The sequence below is a fragment of the Anomaloglossus baeobatrachus genome, chromosome 3 (assembly GCF_048569485.1).
Source record: "Anomaloglossus baeobatrachus isolate aAnoBae1 chromosome 3, aAnoBae1.hap1, whole genome shotgun sequence".
NCBI lineage: Eukaryota > Metazoa > Chordata > Amphibia > Anura > Aromobatidae > Anomaloglossus > Anomaloglossus baeobatrachus.
In genome coordinates this window covers 621,635,025-621,657,419 of record NC_134355.1, presented here as the reverse complement: position 1 = coordinate 621,657,419, position 22,395 = coordinate 621,635,025, and the positions used below count along the sequence as shown (strand labels likewise).

Genomic DNA, 22,395 nt, shown 5'->3' with positions numbered 1-22,395 from the left:
GATCCTAAACACACAACAAAATCCACAGTAGACGACCTCAAAAGGCACAAGCTGAAGCTTTGACAATGGCCCTCAGAGTCCACTGATCTGAACATCATTGAAAATCTGTGGCTAGAACTCAAAAGGCGCAAGCTGAAAGTTTTTTACAATGGCCTTCACAGTCTCTGATCATTGAAAATCTGTGGCTAGTCCTGAAAAGAGAAGTGCATGCAAAATGATCCAGGAATCTCACAGAAATGGAAGACGTTTCCAAGGAAGAATAGATGAAAATCCCTCGAACAAGAATTGAAAGTCTTTAGGCTGGCTACAAAAAGCGTTTCCAAGCTGTGATACTTGTAAAAGGTGGTGCTACTAGGTACTAACCATGCAGGGTGACAAAACTTTTGCATTGGTCCATTTTCCTTCTTTTTTTATTTAAAAATGGGAAACATTAAAATATTTTTGGCTGTAATAAAAAAGGAAATGTGTCATCTTTAACACTATGTCTTATAGAGTTCATTTCATTTTCAGCTAGCTTAACTGTTCATGTGTCGCCCTGGGCAAGCCAGGGGACACGGGTAACAACACCACCACACCCCACACTCCAGGTAGGCACACCTGCTAACCCAAAAATCCTTGTTGCCTCCCTCCAAGAGTCTGTTGATGCACACCAGGGGGTGGGCCAGGCGGTTGGCTCCGCCCACCAAGGAGCTCACAACTCTGGAGGCAGGAAGTTACCAGGCAGTCGGGTGAGGGACATGTAAGAGTTCAGTCAGGGAGGAGGAAGTGGAAGGAGTGAGGAGTAGCCCAGGCAGGGGCTAGAGTAAACAACAAGAAGTGAAAGTAAGGAAAGGAAAGTGGAAAAGGAGGAAAGCAAGAAGTGGAGACAGCGCGGAGAAAGTGCACAGCCTGAGAGCCCAGCTGTGTGTAGGGCTAGAACAGCAAGGTCAGCGACGGCGGTGACTGTCCGGAGTGGGACGGTTCGGAAGTTCCTGGAAGGACCCCGTTGGCTGTGTGCCCGGTGGTCTGGAGCAGTGTTCCGAAGGACAGTCAGCACCAGGGCAGGGGCCTCTCGGACCCCGGCAAGGCTAGGAGTCGCCCAATTTGCCGAATCCGTCAGTGAAGGGGACGTAGATCCCCCAGCAACAAAGTCCCGATTGACGGCAACAGCCCGACCATTACCGGGGAGACACCGCCACCGCCAAGGCACCAGTTTCCCCAGGGCCAGCGCCTGTGGGCAAAGTGTAGAGCTCCTCCGGCCCAGATTGCAGTCGGGGAGCGGGTAACCGGAGGGAATCCACCGATACCATCAGACAACACAGGTGCAAGGAAGAGAGACGTCACCGTCACCTACCGGGAGTGCAGGTGCAGCCGTCTGTGGGACCGTCCTACCAGCCGTTGGTTTACCGTACAAACTGTGTCCGTGTCTCAGGCTGAGTGAGTACCACAGTGCCGCAAGGCACAGCGCTGCCCCCGCGTCCCTGCACCCTCCAGGCCCTACACTTTACATCTCTTCACCGGGCCCCGGGATCACCAACCCCTACCCACGGAGGGGGCAACACAACACCTGGCTGCTCCCATCACCATCCCCGGGACCCCCACACTGAGCAGCGGTGGTGCCATCACCACAACCGTGGGTGGCGTCACGAACTATAACCCCATCAAACACCCCCCTTTCACTCACGGGCGAGGAGTGTCGCTCGAGACACCCCGGGATCCGGCCTACAGCTCGAGCCACCAGGAGCAGCTGCCGGACCCGAGCAGAAGGGGTGAGCGCGGTGTGCTGACACCCTCCTCCTTTCCCGCGACAACTTGGCGTCACGAACAGGATCTTACCGCTCTGCCGTCAGGTAGAGGTGCGCCTTGTTACAGCCGGAGGTATCTGGCAGAAAAATTTCAGAAGCCGCCATCTTTGGCGCGAAAAGTTCCCGCTCGAGCGTCTTCTCGAGCAGTAGAGGCGCGAAGGCCAAAACCCCGCCCCGAAAGAGGAGGGGCCGAAAAGAGCTAAGGGGGACGCGATGGCGGCTGGCGGCATGTAGTCGCCGCTATAAAAGCAAGGACGCCAGGACCTTGCCAGAAAACCGTTCCTGGAAGCAAACAGTGAAGATACCATGTGGATGCCGTCCCGAAACACCGTGGCCCCCGCACCGGGAACCGCAGCGTGGGTGGAGATCCGGACCGCGCAGCTCCATCTAAGGCTGCAGGTCAAGATGCAGCTCCTCCTGGAGGAGTGGGAGACCGACATGGCGGACGTTTTGGCAGCCGTGCGGAGACGCGAGGAGGAAGCGGAGGAAGGGAGGGTGAGTGACCCACGCCCCTATGTCCCGGAGGGACCGGTCGCTGCGGCTGAGGGACCCAGTCCAAGCCCTCTCCCCCCGTTGCCTTCCTCGCCACCCGTCTCGGAGGCCGTGACCCCGCCACTAGGCCCGCTGCCACCGCAACCGGTAGCGATACCCAGCCCGTCCGCCCCAGCGGACCGACCTGTAGCCGGAGCCCGAAGCAAACCGGAGGCATTGCCATGGAAGGCCCCGAAGATTGTGCCAGAGACAGTCCCCGAGCAGTTTCCCGAGCCGGAGCCGGTGACCCGCTCCGAGCCGAAGGCCCAACTGCGGAAAGCCCCTGTGCCCATCCCCCACACCTCGGCTGAGGTGGCGCCGGGTTGTTGCTGCAAGGCAGCGCCCAAGGCCATGACACCGCGGGATACGCCGCCCACCTTCCTGACAGTGGGTAACGTACTGGATGTCCCGCGGGGCTCAACCCGTGCGCCGGAGCCATACTGGGACAGGGAGCCGACCAAGCTGGGCCGGGAGATCGCGGAGAGGGAGCGGAGGAAAGCCGAGCTGGTAGCCCGAGCCATCCGGGAAAAGGAGAACCTGCGGCAAGCGACCTTCCGTGTCCGGGGCCCGTTCTACGAGGGGCAGGTGAGGCGGTTTGATATCCGCCGGGGCTACGGGTTCATATACGAACCGGGCCTGGAGGCCGAGGTGTTTGTAGCCCGGCGGGATGTGCATGCTCACCTGCCCGAAGAGCATCCTGGCCGCAATCTAATACCAGGGGACATGGTGCGTTACACCCGGCACTGCGGAGAGAGGGGGTGGTTTGCCCTGGATGTAAAGTTGAAGGGCAGCCCGGAGAGCAAGGTGAGCTCTGCACCCCCTCCCTCGGAGGAAACAGCAGCAGCAGGACCGGAGTAGGGCAGCGGATGCCCGTTGCACCGTCCCCCGTTGGGACCACCACTGAAGTTAAGTTTGTTGAAAGTTTTGAAAAATTAAAAAAATGATTACCGAGTTTTCACCAGATTTGCCTTTGTGATTTGAACCGGCTGGAGCCGGCACCGTTGTCCCCGTGGGGACCGTTAAAAGTTTAAAAATGCATGGGAACTAGCCATGGACAAGCCCGTGAACTCTGCAGGGCAACCACAAACGTTAGTGGCTTGTAAATAGGTTGGGTACCGTTACCGTTTCCGCAGGCCGCCTCCGGAGAAGCAGGTTGGAGGGAGGGCCCTGAGCAGAGCAGGCCAGGGCCCAGCCACCAAAGGAACCGGTGGCTACCCTCTGGAGGGAAGGACAGATCCCGCTCGGGTGACTTGTGCTGGACTGTGGGTCAAGGGGTGCTGCCTGGGTTTTAGGGGCAGCATCAGGGCCAGGTTGCTTGGGTGGGAGAGAGCGGAAACCGTGACCGTACACCGTTGTAACGTTAAAAGAAAATGTGCCTCCCGTCTTGGGAAGAGTTTATTAAAAATGTCATGTATGTTATGTTTAACCCTGTTATCCCCTTTTTGCAGAAAAATAAAACCGGTGTAGGACGGCAGCCCGCGGACGGTCTGCATTTTGCTAAGGGGGAATGTGTCGCCCTGGGCAAGCCAGGGGACACGGGTAACAACACCACCACACCCCACACTCCAGGTAGGCACACCTGCTAACCCAAAAATCCTTGTTGCCTCCCTCCAAGAGTCTGTTGATGCACACCAGGGGGTGGGCCAGGCGGTTGGCTCCGCCCACCAAGGAGCTCACAACTCTGGAGGCAGGAAGTTACCAGGCAGTCGGGTGAGGGACATGTAAGAGTTCAGTCAGGGAGGAGGAAGTGGAAGGAGTGAGGAGTAGCCCAGGCAGGGGCTAGAGTAAACAACAAGAAGTGAAAGTAAGGAAAGGAAAGTGGAAAAGGAGGAAAGCAAGAAGTGGAGACAGCGCGGAGAAAGTGCACAGCCTGAGAGCCCAGCTGTGTGTAGGGCTAGAACAGCAAGGTCAGCGACGGCGGTGACTGTCCGGAGTGGGACGGTTCGGAAGTTCCTGGAAGGACCCCGTTGGCTGTGTGCCCGGTGGTCTGGAGCAGTGTTCCGAAGGACAGTCAGCACCAGGGCAGGGGCCTCTCGGACCCAGGCAAGGCTAGGAGTCGCCCAATTTGCCGAATCCGTCAGTGAAGGGGACGTAGATCCCCCAGCAACAAAGTCCCGATTGACGGCAACAGCCCGACCATTACCGGGGAGACACCGCCACCGCCAAGGCACCAGTTTCCCCAGGGCCAGCGCCTGCGGGCAAAGTGTAGAGCTCCTCCGGCCCAGATTGCAGTCGGGGAGCGGGTAACCGGAGGGAATCCACCGATACCATCAGACAACACAGGTGCAAGGAAGAGAGACGTCACCGTCACCTACCGGGAGTGCAGGTGCAGCCGTCTGTGGGACCGTCCTACCAGCCGTTGGTTTACCGTACAAACTGTGTCCGTGTCTCAGGCTGAGTGAGTACCACAGTGCCGCAAGGCACAGCGCTGCCCCCGCGTCCCTGCGCCCTCCAGGCCCTACACTTTACATCTCTTCACCAACCCCTACCCACGGAGGGGGCAACACAACACCTGGCTGCTCCCATCACCATCCCCGGGACCCCCACACTGAGCAGCGGTGGTGCCATCACCACAACCGTGGGTGGCGTCACGAACTATAACCCCATCAAACACCCCCCTTTCACTCACGGGCGAGGAGTGTCGCTCGAGACACCCCGGGATCCGGCCTACAGCTCGAGCCACCAGGAGCAGCTGCCGGACCCGAGCAGAAGGGGTGAGCGCGGTGTGCTGACACCCTCCTCCCCGCCCGCGACATTCACAATAACAGTAATTTCCACCATGGGTGCCAAAACATTTGCATGCCACGGTATGTCTCACAAGTCCAACATAACGTGCTCATGTCATGGAACAGTTTAATGACACAAGCTCCTTAAGTTGTTTGTCCAACGCTGCACACTTCCGCATCGTTGATACATGGTGGTATGCATGCACAATGCACATGTCCTATTCTACTACCATGATACAGACGTGAGTAGTTCTGGACAAATCCTTCAAAGGTTCCCTGGTCATATATTGGTTTACAACAATGACTGGGCTTTAGAGAGTTTAGCAGATTTTTAAAGGACTGTTTTTTGATGAGACAGCATTAATTTCCCTGAATGAAACGAAACCTGTTTAACAGGATCTTAGTTGGGTTTGTGGATTTTTCAGTGCGAGACTTTGACGAAACTACCAAGGAGTTTCCAAGTCCAATGAAGAACAAAGAAGTAATATCTAAATTAAACCCCTAAGATTTATTATTATTTGATAAACATTTTTAGTAAAACTTTTTGGTAACATGGAGTGCCATTATCTGCTTATATGTCACCAGATTTCACAATGCAAACTGCATTCATTATTATGACAAGGCTGTTATACTTACTTTGAAAATTTAGGCCCTTTCTTACAGTTCTCCTGCCCTATATTAAGATGAACATTTTATAAATCTAGCTGTATCTGGAAACAAAATGTTCATCTTAAAGGTAACCTGTCACCGGATGTTTATAATACTTACCTAACGGTCGGTGCGGAGCAGATGGGTCGGATGGACGTCTCCATTTTCCGTGTCAACGCGTCCTCTTTCGCCCATCCGACTTATCTGCTCCACGCCAACCGTTAGGTAAGTATTATAAACATCTGGTGACAGGTTCCCTTTAATATTAGGATTACTCAGTCATACTAATGTGAATCATTAAAGTAAGTAAACCAGCTCCATCAGGTTTAAGAGATATATTTACTAATGTATGTAGTTTATTTTGTGAAATTTGATGACAGATTTGCTTTAACCCCTTCAGCCCCGGGGCACTTTCCGTTTTTGCGTTTTTGTTTTTTGCTCCCCTTCTTCCGAAAGCCGTAACTTTTTTATTTTTCCGTCAACTTTGAGGGCTTGTTTTTTGCGGGACGAGTTGTACTTTTAAATGAAACCATAAGTTTTACCATATGGTGTACTGGAAAGCAGCAAAAAAATTCCAAGTGTGGAAAAATTGCAAAAAAAGTGTGATGGCACAATAGTTTTTGGGATCTTTTATTCACGGTGTTCACTAAATGGTAAAACTGATGTGTGGGTATGATGCCTGAGGTCGGTGCGAGTTTGTAGACACCAAACATGTATAGGTTTACTTGTACCTAAGGGGTTAAAAAAAATTCACAAGCTTGTCCAATAAAAGTGGCGTACATTTTGCGCCATTTTCCGAAACCCGTAGAGTTCTCATTTTTTGGGATCTATGGCTCAGTGATGGCTTATTTTTTGCGTCTCGAGCTGATGTTTCTAATGGTAGCATTTTTGCGCAGATGCTACGTTTTGATCGCCTGTTATTGCATTTTGCATAAAACTTGCGGCGACCAAAAAACGTAATTTTGGCGTTTGGAATTTTTTTGCCACTACGCCGTTTACCAATCAGATTAATTGATTTTATATTTTGATAGATCGGGCATTTCTGAACGCGGCGATACCAAATATGTGTATATTTAATTTTTTTTTAACCCTTTAATTTTCAATGGGGGGAAAGGGGGGTGATTTGAACTTTTAGGTTTTTTGTTTTTTTTTTAAATTTTTTAAAACTTTTTTTTTACTTTTTTTATTTTATTTTACTAGTCTCCCTAGGGGGCTATAGCGATCAGCAATCCGATCGCTGATCGCTATCTGCTGATCACAGCTATACCGCTGTAAACAGCAGAAATAGTCACTTTCTTTTTTCCTCTGCTCCGTGCCGAGGAAAAACGAAAGTGAAACTTCGTAGCAGCAGGCGTCATCACATGACCCTGTGCTACGATGGCAACCACCGAACTTCACGTGATCACTCACGTGACTTCCAATGGGGGCGGCGGTAAGTAGAAAACATGGCTGCGCGCATATAGATCTCGCTGCCAGACTTTGGCAGCGAGATCTAAGGGGTTAATGTTCCGGGTGGAATGCGATTCCACTCAGAACATGTAGGCACACATGTCAGCTGTTGAAAACAGCTGATATGTGTGCCGATCCACGCCACCTGCCCGCGTCAGGGGGCGGGGCTTACTGGGACACGATCCATGACGGAAAAATCCGTCCATGGTCGTGAAAGGGTTAAAGGGAATCTGTCACCACTTTGACCTTTTTAAACTATTAATATGGGCATACAGGTTATAGAATTCTGAAAAGTCATAACTTTATGTCTAATATCAGATGCCTTGTTGTTGAAATATCATCTTTTATCACTTTATGTAAATGAGCACTTCCAGGTTATCGGGCGGATGCTGCCTGGAAGATTACTCCACCTCCAGAGCTTATTAGTGTGACATGTGATGGTTGCTCTCTTCTCCTGTGGCACCCCTGACCCGGGCAGGCACCACTGAGTACTGCACCCATGCTGGGACAGTTCTTCCAGGTAATCCTAAGGGCTAGAACGAGGTGTGTACGCACAGACACATAGCAACCAGGTCTCCCACACCTTTAGAGGGGACCCTTGGGTAGTCTCCAGAGGGGGCTAGCTTTCAAATCTCATCAAGGGGTGGAGCGGAGAGGCTGAGAGCTAAAGTGCAGAGGTTGTCAGGAAAACAGTGGAGCGAGCCAGTCTGGTAGTGGTGAGCGGCAGTCGCTAGGGGATACGCGCGCGGCCATTAGTCAGACCCTGCACGGTGTAGTGACAGTTGGCTGGGGAGAACAGTCACCGAGGAGTCAGAGTAAAGAGGTGCTCCTGGTGACTAGGCACGTACAGAGACAGGTCCTTAGATCAGACTCCAGTTTAACTATCTGCTAAACCTGCCGGTGAGGGGAACTACAAGTACCTCACAAACCACACAGCCTCAGCAGCAACACAGGGACCCATAAGGAAACAGAGCTTGAAGCCATCTCACCTGGTCGACGCTGCCGGCGAACGGGCCAAACACAGGGGAGAAAAGGCCGTTGCAACTCCCTGGATAGACCCCCATGGTACTTCAAGTCAGGGGGTTATCCGAACACAGACTTCTAGGAAGGCGAGCTAACAGGTCACCCTCAGACTGGCCCAAAGGAGCCCCTGGTCCTATCTGGTTCATCACAGCAATGCCTGGGTCAGCTCACAGCAACATCTGAGTGAGTAAAAATCAGTTAAAGACTTTTGGACTCAGTCTGTGTTATTCCTGGACATGCCTCTCTGCTCACCCAAGCCCCTGGGGCCTGCCTCACTCACGGAAGGCTACATCACCTGGCTTCAGACCCCCATCCGCCCCAGACGCTTGTAAAACCTGCAGCGGCGGTCATCCACATCCCTGACTGCAAACCGTGAGTGGCGTCTCGACACATAAAATAAAACTGACATTACCTGTTGCCATATCAAATAAGCTCTGTGGCGTCCCTGAAGAGGCTCAGCATCCCTGGGGCGACACATCCCACTGTCCCACTGCAGTGCTGTGTGTGATATAACTGACACTTCTGCAGGTTCCTCTCAGATTCAGCCTGTATCTCACAGGCAGACAGTGTTGCAATATAATTGCAATAAAGCAGAACTATGTGAGTTGTAAAAAATTAGTTTGCAAGAAGTCAAATTTCATATCTCGTGTTCTGTGTCAGTTACTTGTCTCACATTGGTAATGCCCCCTTTATTTAAAATAAGCTGTGGAGGCGGAGTTATCTTCCAGGCAGCAGCCACCCCATAGCCTGGAAGAGCTCATTTACATAAAGTGATAAAAGATTATATATCCACAAGGCATCTGATATGAGACATACAGGTATGCCCGTATTAACAGTGTAAAAAGGTCAAAGTGGTGACAAATTCCCTTTAATGAAATGTCCTGAAATACAGTTTTAACAGGGCCCTTAGGCTTACATCAATGCCTTTGGTTTTCATAACAACAAAGAGTTTGGAGGTCAGATATTTTATTGTATCCAGGAGCTTTGAAGGGGTTCAGACTGATTGATTAAAAAAAAAAACAAAAACAAAAAAAAACCCTCACAAGACCACTGACCCTCATTGATTCTTTAATTCTGGCACTAACTTGCTACTCTTGGTCACCATTTCCTAGTCCCATCTTAATATACTTGAAATATCTGTTCTGAACCATGACCAACCATGTCAAAAAGGCATGGTAAAGTTGAATCACTACTGCCTACAAAAAACAACAGACACATCAGGTGGAAAATTAAGCAACAAAAGAAACCGGTGATGCTAGTCACTAATCGCTTGCTAGCCATGAGGCTGGGTAGTCAAGAGATCCAGTGACAGATACCAAGGGGTTAGCAATATATCTTACAGACAGTGGCATAGCAAAGGGGGGACAGAGGGGGCGGTCCGCCCCAGGTGGCACGTGTAAGGGGGGCAGCATTTTGGGAGTAAAAAATAAAAAATAGAAAAACATAGAAGAAATAATAATTGTTGATTAACCTCTTAATGACCCATTACATACTGGGTACGTCATGGTGACCTGGTACGTTAGGACCCATGACGTACCCAGTACGTCATGGCGAAATCGCGGCCCCGGAGCCTCGGTGGCTGCGATCGGTGGAGTCTCAGCCACAGCCACTGTGATATTGAAAATGGCTGAAACATTGAAATCCAGCCAAGATCAGTGCAGCTATAGCACTGACTGGACTGGGTGACTTTTGTTTCACTCGCCCCCAGCTCTGATTGGAGAGATCGGCCTTGTGACCGATCTCTCCAATCACCTTGGATCTGGAGCCGGTGACCTGTAAGTGACCACTCCCCTCAGCTTCACTTCATATGTGAAAGCTGAGGAGAGTGATCCCTGCAAGTGCCATTTGGTAAGTGCCCCCGATCCACCGCTGCCCCCGATCTACCGCTTCCCCCGCTACTGCCCCCTTTCAGTCGCGCCACTGCTGCAGCAGCAGTAGTCACCGCCCCCGATCCACTGCCGCTACTGCCTCCGATCTGCCACCGCCCTCTTCCATTTGCTGCCCCCCCATCCGCCACCGCTCTCCCCATCAGCCGCTGCCCCCCTGCATCCACCACCGCTCTCCCCATCAGCCGCTGCCCCCCTGCATCCACCACCGCTCTCCCCATCAGCCGCTGCCCCCCTGCATCGACCACCGCTCTCCCCATCAGCCGCTGCCTCCCTTCATACGCCACCGCCCTCCCCATCAGCCGCTGCCCCCCTCCATCTGTCACCCAATACCCAAGATACTCAAGTTATATATTTTTCTAAATTATCGATGGCCAACGGAGGGGGGCGGCAAATTTGACGACCGCCCCGGGCGGCAAAAGCAGTTGCTACACCACTGCTTACAGACCTTCAATAGCAGAAGACTGAGTGGTGCCAGAAGGTGCAATATGCTTCAGGGTCTTCTTATTCTGGGAATTGGCGACAATCAAAAGACTTTGCTTATGCCATCTGCCAACACAGATCTATAAGATAGCAGAAGAGATTTTTCTCTGGAGTTCTATTAAAGCACCACGCCAGCATTTTGTTTAATGCACCGCTGAAGTGATGCATCTAAACTAAGTCCCCTGCCCATCTTCAACTTCTATCACTGCTGCTCCCATCGGTCTTCTGCAGTTTGTGTCTGGATGCCTGCCCCGGTACTTCATGGAGTGCGCTGGAGGTCACTCTTCAATGCAAGTCTGTTAGAGCCTCGTTCTGGCTCTCATAGACTTGTATTGAGAGCTTGTGACATTGCTTTTGACTTCCGGATAGTCAGAAATTATGGGTACAAGATGGCACCGTGGGACATCAGCAGTGCAGATAAAAGGTGAAGACACCGGAGGGTGAGTATAGGACAGGGGGCAAGGAACTTAGATTAGCAACACCACTCCAGAGCTGAAAAGAAAAAGCCAGAGTGGTGCTTTAAATGTCTTGAGAATTTTGGTCATTCACAGTAAAAAATATTTTTGTTAGCTAGTCCCGTAAAAGTGTAGCCCAATGCAAGCAGGAAGGTTAGAGTGTAATAGGCTACATTACAGTATGAGCAGCCTGCTGCACACAGGCATCCAGAGGAAGTGAGATACAAGGGACACGTCCGTAGGGAAAAGCCAAACATGTATTTTAAGAAATACATTTCCTTTCAACAATAGGCTTCAAAGGAATGCCTGCACGTCTCCTCAATAACCGAGGAGCGCTCATGGTGCATGGATTAATAGTAAAAACACAAAAATAAACTAATATGGAACCCTCTATGGTTAAGTATGTTATTGGATTTAAAGGAAAAAGCCCTGTGAAATCTTTGTATCCTCAGAAATTTTACCGAGGACAAGCTGTTAGCTCTTTTGGCAGTATTACTAAAATAGTATTTGTAAATTGGAGTTCAGTAAAAAGATTTGCAGGATCCCAGTTCGTTGTCACTTTGCTAGTCCTTGGCCACCATTCGAGAGCACTATGAAGCTCTTACTACCTGCAGCATCCTCAACATCAATACTTTGTGGGTGGCTACTGATGATACTGCGGGGAGGAGGTTCTCAGGATTCTGGTCCGGCAACGTAACCACTGGACCGGAGTCTTGTGAATCTTTTTGCCCAACCCTTTAGTAAATACAGTGCGTTACAAAAGTATTCAGCCCCCTTGAATTTTTCTACCTTTTCCCACATTTCAGGCTTCAAACATAAAGATAAAAAATTTAAATTTTAGGGTGAAGAATCAACAACAAGTGGGACACAATTGTGAAGGTGAACGAAATTTATTGCTTATTTTAAATTTTTGTAAAAAATAAATAACTGAAAATTGGGGCGTGCAATATTATTTATCCCCTTTACTTTCAGTGCAGGAAACTCACTCCAGAAGTTCATTGAGGATCTCTGAATGATCCAATGTTGTCCTAAATGACTGACCTGTGTGTAATCAAGTCTCCGTATAAATGCACCTGCACTGTGATAGTCTCAGTGTTCTGTTTAAAGCACAGAGAGCATCATGAAGACCAAGGAACACAAGAGGCAGGTCTGTGATACTGTTGTGGAGAAGTTTTAAAGCCGGATTTGGTTGCAAAAAGATTCCGAAAACTTTAAACATCCCAAGAAGCACTGTGCAAGCGATCATATTGAAATGGAAGGAGTATCATACCACTGCAAATCTACCAAGACCCGGCCGTCCCTCAAAAATTTCATGTCAAACAAGGAGAAGACTGATCATAGATGCAGCCAAGAGGCCCATGATCACTCTGGATGAACTGCAGAGATCTGCAGCTGAGGTGGGAGAGTCTGTCCTTAGGACAACAATCAGTCGTACACTGCACAAATCTGGCCTTTATGGAAGAGTGGCAAGAAGAAAGCCATTTCTCAAAGATACCCATAAAAAGTGTTGTTTAAAGTTTTCCACAAGCCACCTGGGAGACACACCAAACATGTGGAAGAAGGTGCTCTGGTCAGATGATACCAAAATCGAACTTTTTGGGCACCATGCCAAACGATATGTTTGGCATAAAAGCAACAGAGCTTATCACCCTGAACACACCATCCCCACTGTGAAACATGGTGATGGCAGTATTATGGTTTGGGCCTGCTTTTCTTTAGCAGGGACAGAGAAGATGGATAAAATTGATGGGAAGATGGATGGAGCCAAATACAGGACCATTCTTGAAGAAAACCTGTTGGAGTCTTCCAAACATCTGAGACTGGGACGGAGATTTGTCTTCCAACAAGACAATGATCCCAAACATAAAGCAAAATCTACAATGGAATGGTTCACAAATAAACGTATCCAGGTGTTAGAATGGCCAAGTCACAGTCCAGACCTGAATCCAATCGAGAATCTGAGGAAAGAGCTGAAAACTGCTGTTCACAAACGCTCTCCATCCAACCTCACTCAGATCCAGCTGTTTGCAAAGGAAGAATGGGCAAGAATTTCAGTCTCTCAAAGTGCAAAACTGATAGGCACATACCCCAAGCGACTTGCAGCTGTAATCGCAGCAAAAGGTGGCGCTACAAAATATTAGCTTAAAGGGGCCGAATAAGATTGCACGCCCCATTTTCAGTTTTGTTTTTTGTTACAAAAATTTAAAATAAGCAATAAATTTCGTTCAACTTCACAACTGCGTCCCACTTGCTGATTCTTCACCAGAAAATTAAAGATTTTTTATCTCTATGTTTGAAGCCTGAAATGTGGGAAAAGGTTGAAAAATTCAAGGGGCCGAATACTTTTGGAAGGCACTGTACTTGAATTCCTCAAGACATAAGTGTTTTTTAAATGTTTTATATGCTGTTCTTCTGTTATTTCTTGAATAAATTGTCCTTACACAATCTGATACTGTCAATGTTGATTGGACATTGTCAAAATTTGTTAATTTTTCGTTACAAAACATAAGATTTAAGGAAGGTCTCATCATACATATTTATTGCATACTCCTAGGATATACCATGATGTTCACCTCTTTTTCCAGCCAAGTCAATGAGATACACAAATAGTCGTTATTTAATCTTCCCCATAACCGAGGTTATAATAAGAGTCTTCCACAAATTCTACTAATTAAGGTGGACCTGACCTTTAAAGGGAACCTGTCACCAGGTTTTTCCCTTATGAGCTGCAGCCACCACCAGCGAGCTCTTATATGCAGTATTCTGGATGCTGTATATAAGAGTCACGTCAGCAAAATACCTATCTACTTTGAATACGAAGAAATTTTTTTTAAAAAAAAATTATCAGCTTTATTTGAATATATTAAAAAAAAGTCCTTTGACCAGAACAAACATGATACCAACACCGACACATATAGTTAGCAGTAACACATATAAAAGATGACAATAGATAGTCTCAAACCACTTTGTTGAGAATGAATAGAAAGGTTTTGAGTGAATGCCTAACAGCACTTCCACCCTAGATTACATCAATATTTAGGGAAGTGGGTGGGGCTATATTCTGGCCTTAGTTTACCCCTCAAGACACTATCCCTGCCTATCAATGGAGCACATCCTTAGTTACACGATGCCCCCATTCCTCGGCGGCTCACCCTTAAATGTCCCTTCTCTATCCCTTTCAAGATAATTTGGACGTCTCTACATGTGGTACAGACCACCATTAGGACAGGCACATATAGATTTCACAGATTAATTTGATGAAGACAAGCAAATTCAAAAATTAGGATTTTTTTAGAACTTATCTCCAAATCTGTCTCCCAAGTGCCTAGAGACCGTCCGACAGATCTTTCATTCAACAAAGTCCATGTGATTTCATTTCATCTTTACAAGATCTCATCAATTCTTGCCCATCATATTCTTTATACTGAGTCCTTGTGATTTTATTTAATCTTTTCAGGAACTCATCATATCTCATCTCATCTCGACGCGTTTCACTCCATACAAATGCAAGACGGAGTTCATCAGGAGATTTTTTCATAGAAGCATGATAGCCTTTAGATGTTAGTGCCTCCAGGAATCAGAGCGGTGTGACACCTGACGTGATATTGATTTGAGATACCTTTTAAAAAACTAGTTTTTGAGATTTTGATTGCTGTATATAAGAGCCCAGGACGCTCTGTGTAACGTAAAAATCACCTTTATTATACTCAGCTAGGGGGTGGTGTGGTCCGATGGGTGTCGCTGCTCTCGGTCAGGAAACTCCTCCATTTTGTGTTTCCTGCCCAGCCCCGTGTGCATGGCGCGCCCTGCATCATTCACATAAAGGCCGCCATTGCGCTCCTGCACATGCGCACTTTGATCTGATGGGAGAGCAAAGTACTGTAGTGCACAGGTGTGAGGAAAAGTCAAAGATCACCCGCGCATGTGTCGCGGGCAGGGAGGACGCCACTGCGCTGCGCTCGCTAACGCTCGGGTTCGGCGCTGCTGCGATGGCTGCTCGGTGGCTCGAGCGGTGGGCCGGATCCGGGGACTCGAGCGGCGCTCCTCGCCCGTGAGTGAAAGGGGTGGTTGGTTTGGGGGATTGTAGTCCGTGACGCCACCCACGGGTGAGGTTGGGCACCACCGCTGCTGGTGACGGGGATCCTGGGAGCGATGGTAGGGAGCAGCTGGGATGTTGTTTTCTCCCCTCCGTGGGTAGGGGTTGGTGGTCCCGGGGCCCAGTGAGGTGATGGGGAGGCAGGGCTGGCAAGGTGCAGGGTCGCCTGGACTGCGCAGCGCGGTGCCAGATGGCACGGTTGTACTCACTCAGCCACAAATGTACGCAAAGTCTCTGGTAAACCAAACGGCTGGATGGACGGGTCCCGCAGCCGGCTGCTGTGGTTTCTCCCGGACGGTTGGTGGTGGCTGCCTTTCCCTGCACCTTTGTGTATGTTCGGTCCCGATGGCTTCCCACCGGTAACCCGCTGCCCAGCGTGTATATATGCCGGAGGAGCCCTTTTGCCCGCAGGCTCTGGCCCTTGGAACTCTAGCTGTGGCGGTAGCTGTATTTCCTTCTACTGGTCGGACGGTTGCCTTCTATCGGGTCTTGGCTGTTAGGAAACCCCTGGGGTTCCGGTCACTAACGGATTTGACCTATTAACGGCAACTTCAAGCCTGGTCGGGGTCCGCAAGCCCTGCCGGTGTGTGCTGGCTTCACTTCGCTCCCCGGTTCGGTACCGGCGGGCCACCGCCCGACCACGGTCCTACGGTTCCGCGTTGATCTGCCTCTCCTGCAGACGGCCACCACCGTCTGCCAACCTTGCTCTTAGTGTCCAGGCCGCACACCCGGACACGGTCAGTTTACTCATTCTAACTCCTCACTTCACTCCTCTCACTTGCACTTCCCTAACTGATCTCCCTTCCTTTTTCCACCTCCAGGACTGTGAACTCCTCAGTGGGTGGGGCCAACCGCCTGGCTCCACCCCACCTGGTGTGGACATCTGCCCCTGGAGGGAGGCAACAAGGATTTTGTGTCTGGCTGATGTGCCTGTCTCGGGGTGGGGGTGTGTGTTGTAGTTCCTGTGACGACCTGGCTAGTCCAGGGCGCCACACATGCTCACTACAATACTTTGATCTGCCCTCAGCCAGCCAGATCAAAGTGCGCATGCTCTGGAGTGTAATGGCAGCCTTTATGTGAATGACGCAGGAGGCATCATCCACACGGGGCTGGGCAGGAGACACAAGATGGAGGAAGCGTCGGACTGAGAGCAACGACACCCCCAGCTGAGTATTCTAAAGGTGTTTTTACGTTATACACAGTGACTTGGGCTCTTATTCTGGAATGCTGACTATAAGAGCCCCCTGGTGGTGGTCATAGCTCATAAGGGAAAAACCTGGTGACAGGTTCCCTTTAAGGCTCAAGTGAACAAAAATCCTTTGTCCTATGGATCATTTATGTAACATACAACGTGGGGATATAAATAGGGTGAAGTAGATTAAAAAAACATTTTGCAATATTACCTCTAAGTCCTAGTATGTTATTAGTACAAACATTCGTAATTACAAAATATATGTATCTTGTAAGGTGAGACCGCGCCGAGTGTCTGTATACAGGAAGGAGGATGGAACGGACACAAAGTGAAGCTGAAAATACACTTCCTGCCATGTCGACCTCAGATAAGCACATTCTGTCACCCTCGGCTCAAATTATGTCAAAGCAATTTCAAAGTGGCCACGGGAAGTGTCAGTAAAATTGCTGCAAGTCAGTAAATCCTGCTTGATATGAAAAATGTATGTATACTAACAAACTCAGTACGAGTAGGATGCACATCAAATACAATCATATGGGCCAATGCTTTGGAATTAGGCAGAACAACCCTTTCCAAATGTCTTATTGACTACATCGAGAGGGTGATCTACTTCTGATTGCCCCTTATTTGTCAGACTGGACATTACCTGACCTGGCCGCCCTAGATGGCTAAAAATCCTTCAGCTATCTACCGTTAGACCTGTAATTAAGGACGAAGCATCCGTGTTATTTTCTTTTGCAGTTAGATTTATAGATCCTGACGTCTTATCTGTTTTTTTCCGGTTATGCTACATCCCTGCGTTATGCGTGGTCCCTGATCCTTGATCAGTGTTTGGAGTCTTAAATCTCGAGGAAGCTGTACAGATGTATTCCATAGTAGAATATTGGGGTCACCACATGGCAGGGTGAGCCCCCGAGCTTCAGTGTGCATTCTACCACGGCAATTTTAATAGCTGCATTTTTCTTACTTCTTACGTTATATTGACAGAGTCTCTCTAAAGCCGGCGACTCCAGTATGTGCACAAAAAGAGGTCATGGCCAACAGAGGGAAAACACATTCTGCCTCTTTCACATCCATTTTTCTACTTACACATCTAAAGTAAGGTCATTTTTCTTGGAATATTGCATTTTGCTAAAGTATTTAAAAGGGTATTCCACCTGTGGTCGTGTCTATCTACTCTTCTAAGGGTGACCTGTTTATCTAGATACGGATAGATCCGTCAAAATATTTCTTTTACAGATAAATACCCTTAGATCCAGAATACTACCTCAAGATGTATACTAGTATCACAAGTGGTGTGGATAGAAGAAATCCGAAAATCTATTTCACATGATGTTGATTTTATGAGTTTTGTCATACGAAGAAGAACGTTGTCTTATGAAAACCACACTTATCCATATTGCCCTAGTGTAAAGGGTACTTTACACACAATGATATCGCTAACGAGATACGCCGGGGTCACAGTGTTCGTGACGCACATCCGGCACCGTTAGTGATATCGTTGTGTTTGACTAAAAGGAGCAACGATCAACGATCGCAAAAACGTCAAAAATCGTTGATCGTTGACACGTCTCTCCTTTTCATAATATCGTTGGTGTTGCATGCCGCTGGTTGTTCGTCGTTCCTGAGGCATCACACATGTGTGATACCGCAGGAACGACGAACAATCTCCTTACCTGCGTCCACCAGCAATGAGGAAGGAAGGAGGTGGGCGGCATGTTCCGACCCCTCATCTCTGCGGCCGCTTAGTGACACCGCTGTGACGCCGAACGAACAGCCCCCTTAAAGGAGAGATTGTTCGGTGTCTCCAGCAACGTCGCTAAGCAGGTATTTGCGTGTGACGCTGCCGTAACGATATTGTTCGCTACGGCAGCGATCACCCCATGACGAAATAGCGACGTGGACGGGTGCTATCGCGCACGACATCGCTAGCTATCACTAGCGATGTCGCAGCGTGTAAAGCACCCTTAAGTCTCTCTGTAAGGGGGGATCCTGCTCTGACTCACCCAGTATGTCCATGAATTACATAAATCAGCCATTGATGTGATTGGCGGAATGAAATTTACCAAATAGTGACCTGTCACACCGTCTCTCTGCAGTATGAGGCTAGTGACAGGTTCTGGGTTAGAGTCTTTCACTGCCATGTAAGACTCTATATTGAATGTAGTTTCTTTTGGCGAGCTAAGAGTTAATGACAGTTTCTCTTTGCCAGCAGCATCCTTATTACCTCTCCTCAGGTGCTTCCAGTTTGGGACTACTCCCAGTCCCTATAAATACCCTCTTCTCCCAGTAGAAGGTTCCGGTTATTCTGAATTTATTTGGATGCCTTGAGGTGGAAGGAGCTGGTGGAGCCCTAATCGCAAGTTGTTGAGTAGGTTGCAGTTCTGGCATGAGTTGGGCTTTGTCGTTTGTTGTTAGTCCCTTTCTGCCTTTCCTTTCCCTGGTGTTGTATTAATGCAGTGTTGGGACTAGCATCCCACATCTGCAAGCTTACTAGTCAGGGCTCTTACCGAGCATGACAGGATCCAGGTATCCTGTTCGGCTACAGGTGCAGTACCCGTATAGGGACTGGCTAGGAGTGCAGGGTACACCTGCAGGTGAGCAAAAGGTGTCCCATCTTCCCCCTCACTAGTGCTAGGGCCCACTGTTGTTATAGTGTTCCCCCTTGTACCCCTTATTTTGTTGTCTGTTACGATGTATGCTAGACCTCCTGTAGTCACTTTGTGACACGACCACTCTAGAGGAAACCTTTAGCCAGACTTGACTCGCTGGTGATACATATAAGCGAGGGTTAGAAAAGCCACAGGCTTGCCTAGCCAAAGGACTTCCATTGAGAAAAAAAAAATCCCCATTTCATAAATCCCTTAACAAATGTTCAATTAAAAGGGTCAGTAGTGGGGTGTGAAATTATTATATTAGTATTTACATCACTAAATTAACAATGGGGCATTGCTGTTGACCAGGTCTTTGCTACCTACTGTCTTAAACTGTGGTCATACAGGAGATAGTGATCGACTGAACAGTTCTCTCCCTACTCCCCCACACACATGAGAACCAGTCTTGATCAACGTGTTTTCAATGGGGAGAGAGGAGAAAAATGCATGCAGACTCTTCCAAAAGCACAATATCTCTCCTGAACACAAAAGGATTGGGCTTTAAAATTCCAAGTGGTCAATCCTTCTATTCCGTGGCACCTGTCAGAGAAAAGTCGGGAGACCAATGTACATATCAGCAAATCTGCATATTAAGTCAATGATCATCCATTGTGTATGGGTACCTTTAGTGTCTTGATGACGTTACCTTTGATTCATAAACAAGTCATAAAAGCAAATGTCGAATCTTACCTCAATGGGTGTGGAAGTGACGGCTTGAGGAAGTTTATACAATTGTCCTCCAAGAAAATTCCACTCGCATTCTGCAGGGAAGGAAGAAAAGGAGATTAAGAAAAAAGTTAAGAAAAACAAAGTGATATTAACAGTATCAAGTAATTATTGTAAGATGCAACATTTTCCAGAAAGAAAAAAATATAAAGCACAATATGTTGCCAGAGTCCTGTATTTAATTAAAATCAACACATGCAGATTTCCCGACACCAGGGGCATACATAGGAAAAAGAAGGGTTCACAGCACCAGGGGCATACATAGGAAAAGGAAGGTTTCACAGCACCAGGGACATACATGAGAAAAAGAAGGGTTCACAGCACCAGGGGCATACATAGGAAAAGGAAGGTTTCACATCAAAATTGGCTCCCATGATGATTATTAGTTGAACGTGAAGAACAATAGGTCTTGGTGTTTGTTTTCCTCTCCTTACCCCTTCTATGACATTTGGTGTTTTTCGTCACCCCGTACTACATAGTGTAAAACGAAGGAGGGTATTTATCACGGATGTGGAGTAAACCTGGATGTCTGCTCTGCTACTTGTAGTGGCACAAGGTTTATTAGGGCCTTCTAGGGAGAGGTTTTACGGATTGTTGGAGAAATTGGGCGGATCTAGCTATCCAAATACCTCTGCCCAAGGGTGTGTCTCATATGTCAAAATCTAAACTGATTGTTTGACACATGGTCAGTGTGGGGAGGCTGTGTTGCTCCAGGAAGGAATCCTCTGAGGGAGAGAGAGGATTAGCTTGTCCTGACCGGGACCGTGTGTAGAGGTTGTGATGCCTCCGGAAGGAATCCTCTGAAAGAAAGAGGATTTGCTTTTTCTGACTTGGGTCAGTTTATGGAGGTTTGTGATACCTCTGGAAGGAACCACTGGAGAGGTGTGTGTATACTGACTTGGGTCAGTGAGAGGAGGCTGAGATGGCTTCACTGGGATATTTCTGCAGATAATTTTTATCCAAACCTGTGCGGCACACTGCAGGTTAAACGGACGGAAAACTGTGTGATGTTTTGTGAAGCTGAAGGAAAGACTTATGTTATAGTACAGATGAGTGGTTTATGTGCATTTTAATAAACCAGGTGGACTTTTAATTGAAAGTGTTCCTATGTACTACCTCAAACAGCAAGCTGAGTGAGTAACCCCATCACGATAGTATTAAAAGAGATGGATCCTACCAGGGGCCCCTTTGCTCTAATGATCTTCAAAGCCGCTGCATTACCAGGCTCTATGGTACTTGTTCCTGTTTCCCGTAGGCGCTACTGTACACTTAAACTCCAGGAACATACATGGAATCAACAATAAGTGGAAGGCAATCTTCTGTCAGCTTGAAAATGTAATATAATCTATGGCCATCAGATTAAAGAGCAGAAGAAACTGAGCAGATTAATGTATAGATTTGTGGAAAAAAAAAGATTGAGCATAACTTGTATTTTATTCATGAAAAATCTCTGCTCATTCTGGGCTTCGGAGTCAAGTAGGCGGAGTAAATTAGGACCACCCACTGGACTCCTATGACCAGAATGAACAATGATTTCAATGAATAAACAACAAATTAGACTAAAATTTGATTGGTAAGTTATTAAATAAAATGGTGCTGCTGTAGAAAGAAAGGTACACAATGTATATTATTTGCTTATATCGATTTTGAAAACAAAACAAACAAAAAAAACAGTGAATATGCAAAAATCTAATGTTCATATGTGTTTTTTTTCTCTTTTTTGCAAGTACTCCCTTTGCAGCGCCTTATATATCGAATATATTCTCCATTGTATGTGCTGGTACTCCCCTAATCCTAAAGAATGTAATCCCCAGATCAAGAACTTCCAAGATGTCTGCTTGTTCTTTCTCGTAGCCTGCAGTACTATGTTATATAGTAAGTGATCAATGAAAATTCATTAAGTCTAGACACTGAGCTCAGAGCTGCGAGGTTACATTACTTTGGTACCGTCAAATGCTCTATATTAAGGAAAAACAACATTATAGATCGCCTGTCCCAGAAGAGCCACTTTACTAAGGCGAATTGATTAGAAGTAACTGAGAATTTCTCTTCATTTCCCCCATGCCCAGCCTTCATTCCTACTGCACATCGTTGTGTCTGGGTCTATACTTAGGACTCCACACATTTGCTGGCTCTCCCCACAGCATCTGCTGAATGTTATTGGCTGGATCACGTACTGTGTGGGGATTTCTTTGTAGTTTTTTATTTTCTTTTTAAAGAGTACTTGTCACTTACTAAAAAAAAATTGAGTTACATACCTTGTTAACATCCCTGAGCTTTCCTGATTCTGCAGCTCATTTCTCTTTTCTGCTGCATGGCTCTATTGCAGAGATATTCCCATTTCTTACTTTTGGATCACAGAGCACTTGGCTGTTTCTTCAGAGTCTTCTCTGTGGGCGGCTCCTTTCACCCCTCCCTCCCAAATCCTGCCAATCACAGCTCGGAAGATGATCTAGCAGTTCACCAGTCCCAGACTCTCTGATTGGCAGCATGTGGTAGAGAGGGGTGAAAGGAGCCGCCCACAGAGAAGACTCTGAGGAAATGCCTAGTTGCACTACCTACAAGCATTTGAGAGCCAAATGCAAAAAATGTGAACATCTCTGCAAAGTAGTGACGCAGCACAATACAGAAAAACTGCAAAATCAATGAACTTTGGAGATTTTTACAATGTATTTATCTTGCTGCTTGGTGCTTCACTCCACACATAGCACAGAGCGGAGGTAAACGGAGATGCTCAACATA

The 22,395-nt window shown here is 47.9% G+C and overlaps 1 protein-coding gene across 1 annotated transcript in view; it reads right to left on the bottom strand.

The window, feature by feature from the left end:
- Nucleotides 1-22,395, bottom strand: part of HPCAL1 (hippocalcin like 1) — a 263,671-nt gene that overhangs the window by 71,640 nt on the left and 169,636 nt on the right. The window contains exon 3 of the mRNA XM_075341108.1: nucleotides 19,618-19,688. The gene's annotated coding sequence lies outside the window, so the exon portion shown is untranslated. The remainder of the gene's footprint in view (nucleotides 1-19,617; nucleotides 19,689-22,395) is intronic.